This window comes from Sus scrofa, chromosome 17 (assembly GCF_000003025.6).
Source record: "Sus scrofa isolate TJ Tabasco breed Duroc chromosome 17, Sscrofa11.1, whole genome shotgun sequence".
In the NCBI taxonomy this organism is placed as follows: domain Eukaryota; kingdom Metazoa; phylum Chordata; class Mammalia; order Artiodactyla; family Suidae; genus Sus; species Sus scrofa.
In genome coordinates this window covers 2,855,245-2,870,809 of record NC_010459.5, presented here as the reverse complement: position 1 = coordinate 2,870,809, position 15,565 = coordinate 2,855,245, and the positions used below count along the sequence as shown (strand labels likewise).

The 15,565-nt window shown below is 36.7% G+C and overlaps 1 protein-coding gene across 3 annotated transcripts in view; it reads left to right on the top strand.

Annotated features, from left to right (window-relative positions):
• Positions 1-15,565, top strand: part of SGCZ (sarcoglycan zeta) — a 1,021,521-nt gene that overhangs the window by 178,804 nt on the left and 827,152 nt on the right. Inside the window, exon 1 of one of the 3 annotated variants that reach the window (XM_021077240.1) lies at positions 11,446-13,233. The gene's annotated coding sequence lies outside the window, so the exon portion shown is untranslated. 3 annotated transcript variants of the gene reach the window in all.

Sequence of the window (15,565 nt, the reverse complement as noted above, 5' to 3'; positions counted from 1 at the left end):
TAAAATGTAGAAAATTTGAGTCTTAGTTGAAGGCCTAGGTTAGTATATGAGGACGAGAGTACAATATTAGAATAATGAGAAATAAAATAATTTCAAGGAATCAAATATATTTTTCTAATATAGAATGAAATAAAAACTTGGAATCAAGGCAACTTTTCACTGTAAGCCTTAGGCATGAAATGAAATAAGAAGGATGAAGCAGTGAAAATTCTTCTTAGAAAGGAACTAAGTAAGTTAAATTTAAATAATACTAATGACTCAATTTCAAGGAGGAATGTCACATGGCCTCACCTAAGTCCGGTTCCAGATGTCTTTCAAATTAGGAGGATGTCTTTCAAATTATGACAGTCATGCATACTGGCTCACTGAGCTTCTGTGAAGCTCTATGTATAGAAAGATACATAATTTAAATCTTTGGACAAGCAATATCCAAAGCCACCTTGGAATAATGAAGGCAATAGAGTATGGCAAAAGTTGAAGTGCATTAAAGTGATGTGCACTTTAAAAGAAGTTTTAAATGATCATTGATAGTCATGAAGCCATACACTGTACTTTTCCATTGTGATAAAACTTAACTTATTGCCAAATGATTTGTCAGTTGAGTTTTTTTTTTTAATTATTTTGTCAAAGTCAATATTGTTGCTTTCTTTCTAACATAAATTTTCCTCCATGTAAGAAATTATCATGTAGGCTACCTTTTTTGAAAACTATGAAAAAATTACCCCAAAGAAGAGGGAGAATATAAGCAATCACATAACCAATCAAAATCCTGAATGGGAACTTTATTGCATATTAAATGTGACTATGGCAGTTGGCACATCACAATTTTGATTGTTTATATATTATAGTGATTTTCATTGGACATTATTTTTCTTCTAGACAGTTCCAAAGAAAATGAAGTTGGCTAAAATAGTGGGAAATCAGACATAGTACAATGGAATTACATAAATATTGGGCCAGAGAAAATGTATTTTTATTTATTCCCTAAAGAAAAGATTTTCCAGGCAAACCCAAGAGGTATATGAGTTAGGAGAAAGAGATTAAATGCCTTCAAATCATTCTCAAGTACATTGAAAGTGCTTTTCTAAGCAATTGATATTCTTCCAAACAGATTGCTTGAGGACACCTACTAGCAGTGCATTGTTAGCCTAGTTCTATTTATTGAGCACTCTTGAGAAAAATTAAAACAGCATGTCTTTGAATACATTTGCTAGTTCTCTATCTTAATGAACTTAAAGCGGCCAAATCAATTAGTCATATATAGTTATATTTTACTATGCATGAGACTAAAAATATGTGTAACCCCGCAGAAGATTAAATGGTCTCAACTTGCAGTATTCCTTTATAAAATAAGGAATGTAATTTTTAACTTATTAGAAATACTTCAGAATGTCTCCTATTGGTCTGATCCCTTCACAGATAATACACTCTACATTAAATATTAAAAACGACTACTATGCTGGAGAGCCACAAAAACCAGGCAGATACTGGACAGGAGATGACCTTTGGAGGAAGGGAGTGATAGTGAGTGAAAAATTTAATTCCATTTTAATGGCTTTCAACATGAGCATCTTGTGGGATGACTAACATTTGGAGGAATTATCTTGCTGTTACTGGCTTGCAGGACTAGAGGATAGAATTTGGTTAATCACAGCTATGAGGATTTATTGGGGAAAATCTCAGAGAAAACTTCTAGAAAGTGGAGAGGAACCCCATGTTATGTTTATAGATTCTATGCAAGTCTGGCTGGTCCTCGAACCTCACATATATAGGTAGTTCACCTCAACATACCATTTTTTTTAACCTCATATATGGTATGTCTCAAATGGGGTCTTCTCGTCCAGCATAGTCACAGTATGAAAAAGATACATGGATCATTCGTGAAGCCAACCTATAGCCTTTGTGTAACATAAAGGAAAAATAAATGTGGCTTTAGGCCAATGAGGTTATGAATTGCTCATTATGCAGCATGTTGTGGGTTGAATTGCGTTCCCCTAAAATGTATATGTTGAATGCCCAACGTTGGAAAGATGATAGAATGGAAATGAGAGCTAAATTTTCATCATCATAAAAGGAAGTCAAAGGCAATTTTAGAGATAATGCCTAAAATAGATACAAAAATAAACATTCATACATTTGTGTGCATACATGTGTCTGGTTAACTTGCTAGCAACTTGTTTCTTCTGCCTAATTGTTAGCATGTTATTAAAAATAATAATTAATAGAAAACTGTAATTAGAATGATTTGGTACATTCATTTAATTGTGTGTGTGTGTGTGTGTGTGCACTGCTAACTCACTAGCAACTTAATTCTCCTAAATCCTAATTAGATTTTAGAATTATAATTAGAATGATTCAGTGTGTTCTTACGGGCCAAGCACTACGCTTGCATTCCTTGAACTCTCATTCAGTCCTTCAAGGTAGATGTTATTACACCCCTTTTGTCCACAATCAAATATTAGTGACTTGACGATTTTGGACACTAAGTTAAAAAACTATTTCCAAAGTCAGTGTTTCCTGTTCACTACAACACTAGTTATTATCAAAGAGAAACTGGCAAAGATCTATTATAAATCACAAAGCAAATTAACTTAAGCAAAAACTATATATATCCGTATCTCTTTTTTTAATACACTAGAAAACTGAAACTTGCTTAAGATCACATAGAAATTAAGAGCATAAAAAAGAACCAAAGCTGTGTGAAGTCAAAGCTTGTGTATTTTCTACTATGTCTTGATGTCTGTTTCAATGGGAAATAATATTTAACTGATAGAATAAAGTTCTAGATATTCTTGCAGGCCTTTGTCATCTTGAAAGAAAAATAAGTATTCAGTGATATTCTTCGAAAACGAAGATGCATGGTAGCTTTTATAAGCAGATTAATCTGGCAAACTTGAGACTAGAAGGCAGGCTGCCCAAATAATCCAAATAGAAAACTTAAAATCTCTTAACTAAGGTGGTGATTGTTCAGCCATCACGTTTTTACATCCATTATGCTTAAATACTACATTAAAAAAATGCTGGGCTAGAAAGGACTGGGAAACATGGGCATCCTTGTTTCTCTGTGTTACTGTCCCAAGTGGCTACACCAGGGCCTTCACTATCCCACACAGCCCATGGCTTATGTTGGGATGGTGACCGACAAGGCGTTCTTGCTGAATTTCGTTTGGATGTCTGAATATTTATATGCATTTACTTTGGTATCAAGCATTGTCAGACTTTCCTAGTTAGTAACTATAAAAGTTTCAACTTATTCGATATCCAAGTCTTTTCATTTCTTGACAGTCTCATTGCCATGATCAAATACTAGAACTTGTCATGGCCAGGAATTGTACCATCTCTGATTAACTCAGACACCATTCGCTTAGCAAAAAAAAAAAAATAAAGACTGTATCAAAGGATATTTGGTACCACACAGAATCTTTGCAGAGAACCCGATACTCTGCATCCTGGTTCGATGCCCCGTTGACCACCCCAACCCCCAAGTATGGCCCCGTAGAAACTCCACTGGTGCTTCCACTGCCTGAACACCATGGCGGTCTCCTCAGCTGTGGGCATGGGTGTTGCCCCTGCCACCACTGCCTCTGGGAGCTACACTCATGTGCTGTCACACTTTCTGAATGGATATTTTTAGGGTGCATGCTGCTTCTGGGCACGATATTCTAAATCAAATTTTCCAGAAAGTCTCTAGAACACTATGCTCTAAGGTAGGTGGGGGAGTGAATTTTAATATTTAATTTAAGGAAACATTAGCTCTTATGGTGAGGAACTGAGTTAAAGGAATAGCAGTCATTGTCCCACTTTGAAAGACAATGAGAGGGATTGAGAGGAGAGAGAGAGAGAGAGAGAATCCAATATTTTAAAAATGTCTGAAATATTCACTCCAGCATCCCAAGCATTTCAATGTTCTTTCTGCTTTTTTAATGTAGTACCACTTCCGAAAATTTCTTCAAGCACACAGAGACCTCTAATTCATTGACGCCACTACTCATTTACTCTCCATTAGGCGTTCTTTCTCCTTTCTTATCTAGTTGCTGTTGGTGGTGGTGGTGCTGTTTTATGATCCCACCCCTGTACCTGCCCTCTGAGATAATAAATCCCATGCAGGCCACACCCTGTGGGGCTGGAGCTGCCCAGGAATGTACCTGCTGCTTGCCCATGCTGTTCAAAAATTCACACAAATCGTACTGATCCATCCCCCTTTTAATTAAATATTGACATTAAACCTTAAATTAAATTGAAGCCCCAAATCTCAAATAGGCATTGAACACTGTCTGGCCAGGCATGCTACCCTTTAATAACTTTGCACGTGCAGATGAACACACATTCTTCTGGTTTCCTTCCTGCCCCTGTTCAGTCTTGTCTTACTCTTCCTCTTTATTTCAGCCTCTCGACAGCTTGCTACACAGATTTTAATCTCCCCCAAATCTTCTTGTCAAATACCACCTCGATCCTCTTTCTTGCTCAACTGAAAATTAGGAGTTATCTTTATGTTCTGTTTTTCGCCCCCTTCGTATCCTGTTTCTCATGAACTTAGCCACTTTGTGTCATTTCCACTTTCACTCCAGAGGGAGCCCACTGCCGTCTATTCCTGGCCTTGTGAGTACCAGCCAAAGGTCTCCTGCTTCTTACCTTACCCCTCTTACAATTCATTCTCTAACTGCAACAGCCAGTGCCCATTTCCTGTAGTGTAAAACTGTCCTGTCAACACCAGACAGAAAAGCATTCCCATTAAATCTGAAATAATAACCCTAATTTCCTAAGATGGTCTCAAAGTCCCCACGCAAAGTATGGTCCCACACCTTTTACTTGCTATCACATTCCTTTTTTTAAATAGATATTATCAGTATCTAAAAGTATCTTTTTGATTGATTAGCATACATGTTTATTATTGGTATTTCCCCATTAAACTGTGATAGAAGCATCTGCTTTGACCTTCCTAACAAAATGTGTCACCTGCTGCTCTCTGTTTTATGTCCTTGTTTTTCTTCATAGTCCTGATGACTCCATGATGGTTATGTTGTTTTATGCACTTACTTGCATATTAAAATGCATCTTGCCCCATCAGAATGTAAGCTTAGGTGTCTTTTGGCCAGTGTCTCCATCACCTAGAACTATACCTTGAGCAAATTAGGCTCTGAGATTTCTGAACAAATGAATACATTAATGAATAAATTAACCATATGATAAGGGAGATAAAGGATATATTCATATTGTATAATTCATGTTTTAGACCTAGAAGGGACATTTGTAATCATTTAGTTGAACATGGTTAGCTTTGAGTGAGATATCTGAGACCCAGAGAGCACAGCTAATTATTGGAAGAATTGGGACTAATTGCTTAGCTGTCATCTGATTTAGATTTCCCTGTGACATATTGTAACCTCTGTAAGTAAATGAATTCCTTTTTTTTTTTTTTTTTGGCTTTCACTTTTCTGTATGCCTAGGTCCATTTTCCCTTCCAAGTTCCTCATGTATTGTAGGTGCTTCATAAAATTGCTTAATTAATAAATGAATGAACAGTGAGTATTGTAAGAATGTATATTGATAAATTATGTGATTTGGTAACCTTTGGATGGCTTTAGTTCTACTGGTTACAGGAGAATCTTTACTTTTCATTTTTTTTTTAATTGAAGTTTACTTATTTACAATGTTTTTTTGTTGGGATTAACAGATACACGTGACTGTATATAAAATAGATAACCGACAAGAACTACTGTGCAGCACAGAGAATTATACTCAATATTTTGATTTTCTCAACGTACAATACTATTGATATCTTTTCTTTAAATCATAGGAAGTCATGTTTCAAGGGCATGCAGTATTAAGTCACGGTGCCTAAAGGGAGAACCAAGTGGGAAGTCTCTGAACAGGAAACTATTCGGATCTTTCTCAGCACTTTTACGCAGATCCCGCTTGCCTAGACTTACTCAGGATAGGGTATGATCATTCTTCAAGGAGGGCTGCTGGCGGCACGGAGGGTGAAGCTACCCTTTGAACATCTGCACTTCCCATATGCTCTTCCCTGAAAGTGCTGCACTCCAGCCTAGTGCTGATCGGCCCACACAGCGCTAATCAGGGCACAGCGATGCCAAAGCATGTGCACCCAATTAAGGGCACTCCAGCCCACACTGCCATCGTGGTTGTTGGCAGTGGATCTCGAACCCTGGGAGCCTCGTACGGGCAATCTGGCAGAGGTGCGCGATCGGCTGTATTCTGCAGCGTATACATCCATCCCCTTCACCTTCAGCTTGCCTATCATAAACCTCGCCTGTCACAGGCTGAGCAATAGCTCGAAAGGTGAGCTGGGTCCATGATGACTAACGGGTGCTGTGCTGCTGACATGGGCACAATTTGAGGACTTTTAAAGAAATAAATTTTTCACAGTTTAAGTCACTAGGAATGTGGATTTAATGAAGTGAAGTAATATGAATATTGACATTTTAGCTCCCTGAAACCTGTATATACACTGAGTCTTGCAAAATCTTCTTTAACCAGCTATAACTATGACAGAGAACTTTATTTACGAGAGGAAAAATGTTTAGGTCAAGATACAGTTACAACAAAAGAAATGTAGGTGTGTCATATCTGGATTTAGACACTATCATATTTAGTGTTGGTTTTTTCATATACATTAAGGCAAATGAGCTTCCAAAGAACAAAATCCATTTATTCATTTATTTATCAATTTATTCTTTAAATAATGAGTTTATTATTCTTCTTACAATGGACCTGGCATTATGTTTAAATGCCAAAATAAGAGTTCCTGTTTTTAAGCCACAGAAAATATAATGGAATGTGCAAGGAAAAGAGATAGCTTTTTTTCTTTTTAATTAGTGTTCACAATAGAACAGGAAAACAGTATATTCCTCTCAGATTCATTCATATCCCATAGAAGCAAACAAAAGGATGAGAACAGTTCCTTGTCTACAACTAAAAGCTCCAAAGTATAATCCCAAGGGTCTGGAAAGAAAGAGTCCTTGTGGTTTAGTGTTATAAACAGCAATACCTGATCTGGAGTCAGGGGCAAGGGGTGAGGAGTGCACTTTTAGAAAAAACACATTCTGGACTAAGGCTTTCAGAGAGGAATTGCATTGTCCATGAACAAAGAACTGCTTAAGTACATTTCTGTTTTTTTAATTTATTTTTATTGTTATTTCCAACACACTTTTTTTTTTTCCCACTGTACAGCATGGGGACCCAGTTACACATACATGCATACATAATTTTTTCTCCCATTGTCATGCTGCATTGTAAGTATCTAGATATAGTTTTCAGTGCTACACAGCAGGATCTCATTGTAAATCCATTCCATGAGCAATAGTTTGCATCCGTTGACCCCAAGCTCCCAATCCCTCACACTCCTTCCCCCTCTCCCTTGGCAACCACAAGTCTATTCTCAACGTTCGCATTTTTCTTTTCTGTGGAAAGGTTCATTTGTGCTGTATATTAGATACCAAATATGAGTGATATCACATGGTATTTGTCTTTCTCTTTCTGACTTATTTCACTCAGTACGAGAGTCTCTAATTCCATCTATGTTGCTGCAAATAGCATTATTTTGTTCTTTTTTATGGCTGAGTAGTATTCCATTGTGTATATATACCACATCTTCCTACTCCAGTCATCTGTCGATGGACATTTGGGTTGTTTCCATGTCTTGGCTATTGTGAATAGAGCTGCAATGAACATGGGGGTTCACGTGTCTTTTTTAAGGAAAGTTTTGTCTGGATATATGTCCAAGAGTGGGATTGATGGATCATATGGTAGTTCTGTGTATAGATTTCTAAGGTATCTCCATACTGTTCTCCATAGTGGTTGTATCGACTTACATTCCCACCAGCAGTGCAGGAGGGTTCCCTTTTCTCCACACCCCCTCCATCACTTGTTATTTGTGGATTTATTAATGATGGCCATTCTTACTGGTGTGAGGTGGCATCTCATGGTAGTTTTGATGTGCATTTCTCTAATAATCAAGGAAGTTGAGCATTTTTTCATGTGCTTGTTGGCCATCTGTATCTCTTCCTTGCAGAATTGTCTATTCAGGCCTTTTGCCCATTTTTCCATTGGGTTGTTGGCTTTTTTGCTTTTGAGTTGTATAAGTTGTTTGTATATTTTAGAGCTGAAGCCCTTGTCCATTGCATCATTTGAAACTATTTTCTCCCATTCTGTAAGTTGTCTTTTTGTTCCTTTTTGATTTCCTTTGCTGTGCCAAAGCTTGTCAGTTTGAGTAGGTCCCACTGGTTTATTTTTGCTTTTATTTCTTTTTCTTTGGGAGCCTAACCTGAGAAAATATTCATAGAGTTGAGGTCATAAAATGTTTTGCCTATGTTCTCTTCCAGGAGTTTGATGGTGTCTTGTTCTAACGAGGTTTAAAATTGAAGAGGAGGAAGGCATCTTTATCACTATACCAATCTTGATTCAGTTTTACTTTTAGCGTTCACTGAAGTTAAATATTTAGTTTAGTTATTGGAGAAATAAAGACAGAATTTAGGTGAAAAGGACAAGTCAACGGGCATGGACCTTTCAGGCAGATGGAGCAGCAAAATACTGAAGAAGCATTTCCAAGGTATTTTAGGCTAGGTTTGTGGGTGTAATGGCAACTCAAGCTCCATGTTCTGTTCTGCTCACAAGTTTTGCTGAGTATCACAAGGATGTGATAGAGCTTGGAGAGTTGGGTGCACACTGCTTCTTGAGGTCTCCCTCATGAACCTCATTGATTGGCAATGGAAGCTGGTAGCCCTTACAGGGGAATTTACATGGTCAAAAGAGCCTTGGGCAAAGGGGCTTCTGGGCCTGACCTTCTCAATCCCACCACCACTGCCTGGCAATGGTCCATGCCTCCCAGTAAACTAATGATCCTAATATACATCATGTTCCAAGACCTATTTTCATGTTTCTTATTTATTTCTTGTGCAGTCATACATTATCTGTTCTTACATTGTAGGATCTGGAAATTTTCCATTTATGTGCACCCAGAAGCATGTTTTGGACAAGGTCTGTTGCAGATATGAAAAGATAGCCAAAGTAATGAAAATGATTAGTAGCAATAGTTAATAATATCTAAAAATAATAATAATATTTCTTTAGAATTTATATGAGTCAGACATTATTCTAAGTAAGCTACGCATATGAAATATATAGTATTAGAACATCTATTTTATGGATGTAGAAACCGGAGCACAGAGAGGTCAAGGATTTATGCAATGTTTCACAGCTGGCAATAATTTGGCCTAACTGGAGCATGAGTATGTGCGTTGGAAGGATGGGACCCATACTACAAAGACCCTTGCATGCTCTACCACAAGGACCTTATACTATAGATAATGCAGAGCTACTCAGAGATTATACACCAAGAAGTGCGATGGTCATATACAAACTAGGTTTGCAGCCTTTGCAAAATTGAGTCTCAGAGAATTTACATAATTTTGCAAATGCTACACACATAGGAAACAGCATAGCTAATGTATCCAAGTATAAGCACAGGGCCCACACACTAAACCATTTTATCCTACTGCCTCTTTCCACCCAAAGCATGATACAGGGAGTCCCACAGCAGATCAGTCTTCCTGGGAAGAGGAAAGCTAGTATCTCCTATAGCAATATTCTAGGGCCTAGTAATTTCTGGGTATTTCACCTTGGAGTATGGTGGTGAATGTAGGAAGGACACTGGCGTATAAATTATTGATGGCCTCCAAGCTGCATTCTGCCTGAGAAGTGGGGGCCCACATATATTTAAATGGAAATTGAGGCCCAAATGACTGACCATGTGAATTCACAGCAGAAACAACTAGGATAAATAAAAAGTTGAGTGACTATTGTTTTTAACATTTTGATTAAGGTTGAAAAGATTTTGCAAATAAATGACTATCACTGTGGTGTTTATATATAATTTCAGTATAACAAGTGTTAAATATTCATTTATACATAGATACTTATCTCTATCTGGAGAATGTACAGGTAACACCATTTTGTTTAATTGTGGTCAAGGTATTAGATGATTCGGAAGCTTTGTTAAGTGTTAGTCTCTTCACATCATATCTACTTTGCAAAGGTCACATGTGTCATGTTAATTTCAAACTTTAGATGCAAAATTTGTTTCTTGCTTTCAATTTTGTCAAGGAAGATAAGGCAGTCATGATTTAAGAGCGGGTAACTTTGGGTCCGTATGTCAGAATTCTGACATTCACGGAGCAACGTGACATGCCAGTTTATGTCAAACTCCTAATAAGCATATGTATAAATGGTAAGACATTCCTTTTTCAGATTTCCACTTAGAAATACCTCAATGAAGGTAATCCAAGTAAATATCAATGAGAAGAAAAATCGATGTGACAGTAACTTTTCTTAAGGGACAAGTTCTCTGACATTTTCAGGTATCAAAAAAAAAAAAAAAGCAAAACCAAACTTACCACTGAAATGCTACAACTTTCTTTTCTATGGTTAATAAATTTCATTAAACTCAAAATAGTATTACACCATTTTCCCTTAATTACCATTATTGTCCTTCCCTTACTTATTTGTGGCTCTAGTAATGAAGATAGTTAGCTATTTTTCCAACTGGATGTTAAGGGCCAGGGGTGCAAGTCAGCACAGGAGATATTATAGATCAGACATATACCATGGAAGCAAGTACTCACGTGAAATTTACTATAGAGAATGAGAGGAAATGCAAGCAGGTGGAAAGATCTTTTGAAGAGAAAGAAAATTCTTTAAAAAAAATGTATTGAAGTATAGTTAACTTACAATGTTGTATTAGTTTCAGGTGTACAGCAAAGTGAATCAGTTATATATACTACATATAGCCATTCTTTTTTTCCTATATAGGTTATTACAGAATATTGAGTAGATTTTCCTGTGCTGTCTTTGTTCGTAAGCTATTTTATATATAGTAGAGTGTATGGGTTAATCTCATTCCCCTAATTTATCCCTCCCCATCACGGTTTCCCCTTTGGTAACCATAAATTTGATTTTTAAAAATGAGTGTTTGTTTCTGTTTTACAAATAAGTTATTTTGTATCATTTTTATTAGATTCCACATGTAAGCAATATCATATGATATTTGTCTTCCTCTGCCTGACTTACTTCACTTAGTATGATAATCTCTAGGTCCATCCACATTGCTACAAATAGCATTGTTTTGTTCTTTTTTTAATGGCTGAATAATATTTTGTTGTATATACATACCACATCTTCTTTATCCATTCCTCTGCTCCATTCTTCTGTGATGGACACTTAGGTTGCTTCCATGTCCTGGCTATCATAAGTGGTGCTGCAATGAACACTGGAGTGCATGTATCTTTTAAAATTATATTTTCTCAGGATAGGTGCCCAGGAATGGTATTGCTGGACCATATGGATGTTATTTATTAGTTTTCTAAGGAACCTCCATACTGTTATCCATAGTGGTTGCACAATTTATATTCCTACCAACAGTGTAGGATGGTTCCCTTTTCTCCATGCCCTCTTTAGCATTTATTATTTGTAGACTCATCAATGATGGCCTTTCTGACTGGTGTAAGATGATACTTCATTGTAGTTTTGATTTACATTTCTCTAATAATTAGATGTGTTAAACATATTCACAATTATGAGAGAAGCAGAAGGAAAGAAAGTTTCCATCATGCTTGTGGAATTTGTGACTTCAGTTTTTAGAAGGACTGTCAAGACAGCCATAGTCTTTGATGGGTTGAAATAGATGACCTGTTGTCAAAACAAAGGATCAAATAGGGAAGAGAGGACACTTAGAAATTTGTAAACTAGACACACTCACACAAGATAGGAGCTCAGTTACTGAACTTAGGTTAGGATATCAACCCAGTTAGACCAGTAGTTAGGATACTAAGACAGATTGGATTTTTGAAGTAGTGTTCCTTAGATTTGTCTCTATTGGGGGTGTGAAGAGTAAGCATTGAGTGGTACCAAGGGATGTGGCTTAGAGTGATGTGGAGAAGTGTTCCAGGTAGATAACTTCTTGATGCCAAGGATAAATGTGTTAGGGTAATGTTTATATTTCCCCTATGTTAGATACTCTTATCCCTTAACACGTTTTGTATTCAAATATCTTGGAAAACATTGGGTTAAACAGAATTAAAATTGGGGATTTTTTGAACTACGTTATTTCTCAAAGAATATTTGAGTCAAATTTGGTAAGGATATAGAATTTCAAAATTTATTTGAACAGAATTTTTTTTTTTTACTTTCAAGGAAACCTTGCCCCAAATCTCTGTCACATCTCCCACGAGCCTTAGGGAGCAACTCCACATGGTAGGGAAAGACTCAGGGAACAAAATACCAGAACAAGATTTCAGTCTCAAGGAAGGACCATGAGAAGCAGTCCCAAACGCAGTGCATGGCACCACTAGATGTCCAAAGCCTACTGTAATACCCATAACCAGGACACATGGACTCATATCATCCATGTATCCTCAGTACGACTCAGACTACCCACCATCCCTCCCTCACTGGCTTCCCACTAACATATGCGATTTTTAACCTGCTTCCAGCAAATGCCCCATCACCTGCTTTCAGTCTTAATTTCACTGAATCCAAGACATAGATTGGATTAGGAACTCACTCTCCATGAAGCCCCCACCAAAGGAGGATTTTTCTGTAACTCCTCTTGTACCTAACTCAGGGGAGGTTAGAGTCAATGTCCCTGCTCAAAGTGGCTAATTAGAAAATTTGGTATTCATACTACACAACAGTTAAAAGGAACAAACTGCAGATAAGCAGCAACTCATGTTGAGTGAAAAAAGTCAAATGTATTAAGAATACGTATTCTTTTGCTCCTTAGTTTTGCTCCCCAAGTCCCTTTCCCATTTTTGTTCCTCTTCACCTCTTTTTCTATACTTTTGACCTAGATGGTGTATCATTACTTTTGCACTTGGATGCATCTGAAGAGGTCTTTGAAATCCCCGCAGGTGAAGGAGAGTTTGAAGGAGAAGAAAGCAGCTGTCAGCAGTCTGGTCTTGGAATAAATCATCTATAAGACTAGCAAACCTATTAGACTGCCAAGTTTGAGAACCTCTTAACTGAATTTCAATGAGTTATTGTACGAAAAATGTAGCACGTTTCTCGACTTTGCAACACATTGCAAATGGCCCTCAATCCCAACAAGAGATGCATATTTGAAGAGGTGGAGTAAATTTGATGAGGCTTCAGTTGCCAAACCAGGGACAACTTTAGCATCAAAATTAATATACTGTAAGAGATTATAACTTACTAAATAAGGTAAGAGTCTATAAGCTAATATTAATACAAGTAAATAAATAAAAAAGAATTTTGGAAATTAATTTTAGTGCCATTACCTTGATGTTTGATTTATTTTTCAGCTAATATGTTTATTTTACTAATAACTTGAATACACATTTATCTAGCACTTACACCTTCTTCAATGACGCATGGTATGTGTAAAAGGTATAAATCATGCAAGATGTTAGACTTCTTTAAAAGGAAAATAAAAATTCCACTTCTTTAGTTTTTTTAAAAAGCATGCACTATAGTGTATTAAAAATGTCCTTCACTGTAGAAGGACAATCGGTATGAGCAAGAGTAGCCAAAATAGAAAGTATTCATTGTAAATAAGTGTAGAATGTAGTCTATGTGGTATTAATACATGAATGGATGTTAAAGACGATAGTAGTCATCTGCATTCATGTTACAATAGAATATATTTAGGTGAAAAAAAAATCCATTGACCAATATCTGGATATTTGTTCCTCTCATTAAATAGTGTGCTGGAAAATGTTCCTGGTCCTTTTCTTCTAATTTGTTCTCCCCTTGTCCAGTGAAGGTCTGATTGGGTAGTGTCTGCACTGAAAAAATGGACTATAGCTCTGATTAGCCACTTTGTCAAATGTCACTTACAATCAATTTGGCTGATGGAAGGAGCCTTCACTCTGATCAGACACCTGTTTTGTCAGAGTAGCAGAGCACCAAGGTATAGATCAATGCAGTCACATTTGTTCTAGATCTGCAAGGAAAGGATTCAAATATAAACAAAAGTGCTTTGCAAGCATAAATAACTAATAATAAGTGATAAGTGCAAACATGACGTCTCAGAATTACTTTAACACTGGCTTACTAAACACATCCCAGTCTTAAGCCCTAACTACTGGGGCTCAGTCCTAAGAAAAGAGAATTGGATGTTACTGATTGAGACTGCATACATAAACACATTTTTTTTTCTTTTTTTGCTTTTTAGGGCCTCACCAGCGGCATTTGGAGGTTCCTAGGCTAGGGATCTAATCGGAGGTACAGCTGCCGGCCACAGCCACAGCCACAGCCATGCCAGAACCGAGCCACATCTGCAACCTACACCACAGCTCATGGAAACACCAGATCCTTAACCCACTGAGCGAGGCCAGGGATCAAACCTTCAACCTCTTGGCTCCTAGTTGGATTCATTTCCACTGCACCACAAACAGAATTCCCATAAACATATTTTAACTCAAGTCTAAAAATATTAATTCTGTTAAGCCATGTATATGTGTCCTTGTCCCTGTCTATAAAATATTATTTTCCCCTCCTTCCCACAGGTGATATGCATAAGATGAAGTCACTTTTAGTCACTCTAAATTAATCTACCATTTAAGAGGCCCAGCTCAATTGCTATCAACTCTACAAAGACCTCTGACCCACTCCCCACCACCTCTCTGTAATATATCATGTCTCTTCCAGTGTTCGTTGGCTTCTCTAAAATAATACTTAATACATGGCCTGCTTTTAAAGAAATGGTAACCATTTCTGTGTGAATTCCTTCTATTAGATACATATTTTACACTGCTTATTAACCCAAATACAGTGTTTGTCAATCATGTCAATTAACAAATATAAAAGCTCACGGCATATGCTGTATAGAAGAGCTCTAATAGCCGAAATGTACCCAACATCCTTATAAAACCAACAACTGTGCGTTAAGGAGATTTTGTTGAATGTATTTTCTTTAGTGTAAACAGATAGAAATGGATAGAAACCAACAAAATCATTATAATCTATTTTATATCATTCTATGTTCATACCGTTATAGCCATTATTATCATTTACTATAGTGAAATTGAAATTTACCTTTGCAAAACTATCTATACATTTCTTATCCCCATTCTAGCTGTGTTTGTGATTTGAAGTAAGTTTCCCTAACTCTATCCAATCCTCACCAGATCACACAAGACTGATTAACTCTTAATTAATCCTAATCTTATCAACTTTTGCAATTCTCACAGCACCAAATGAGTAATTTTCATCTAGCAGATCTCAATGAACACTTTTCAAATTGAGCACAGTCATGAGTATCAATGTCTTAAACTCAATCCTAACTAAAAGTCTTTTATTCATTGTGAATTTTTGGAAATCTCTGAAATTTAACTATGTTTTTAATACTTATTTCTGATTCTATATTTATTTAGGGGGGATTCATTTCTTCTACTCCAAAGTAAAATATTTTCACCAAAAGGCAAAGGCAGACTTTGTCAAGAGTATTGCAGAAAACTATATGCAGGATGCCTGTTAGATACCTGCCAAAGAGTTTTAACTTTCCCAGTGGGGCAATAAATAAGCTAATGAA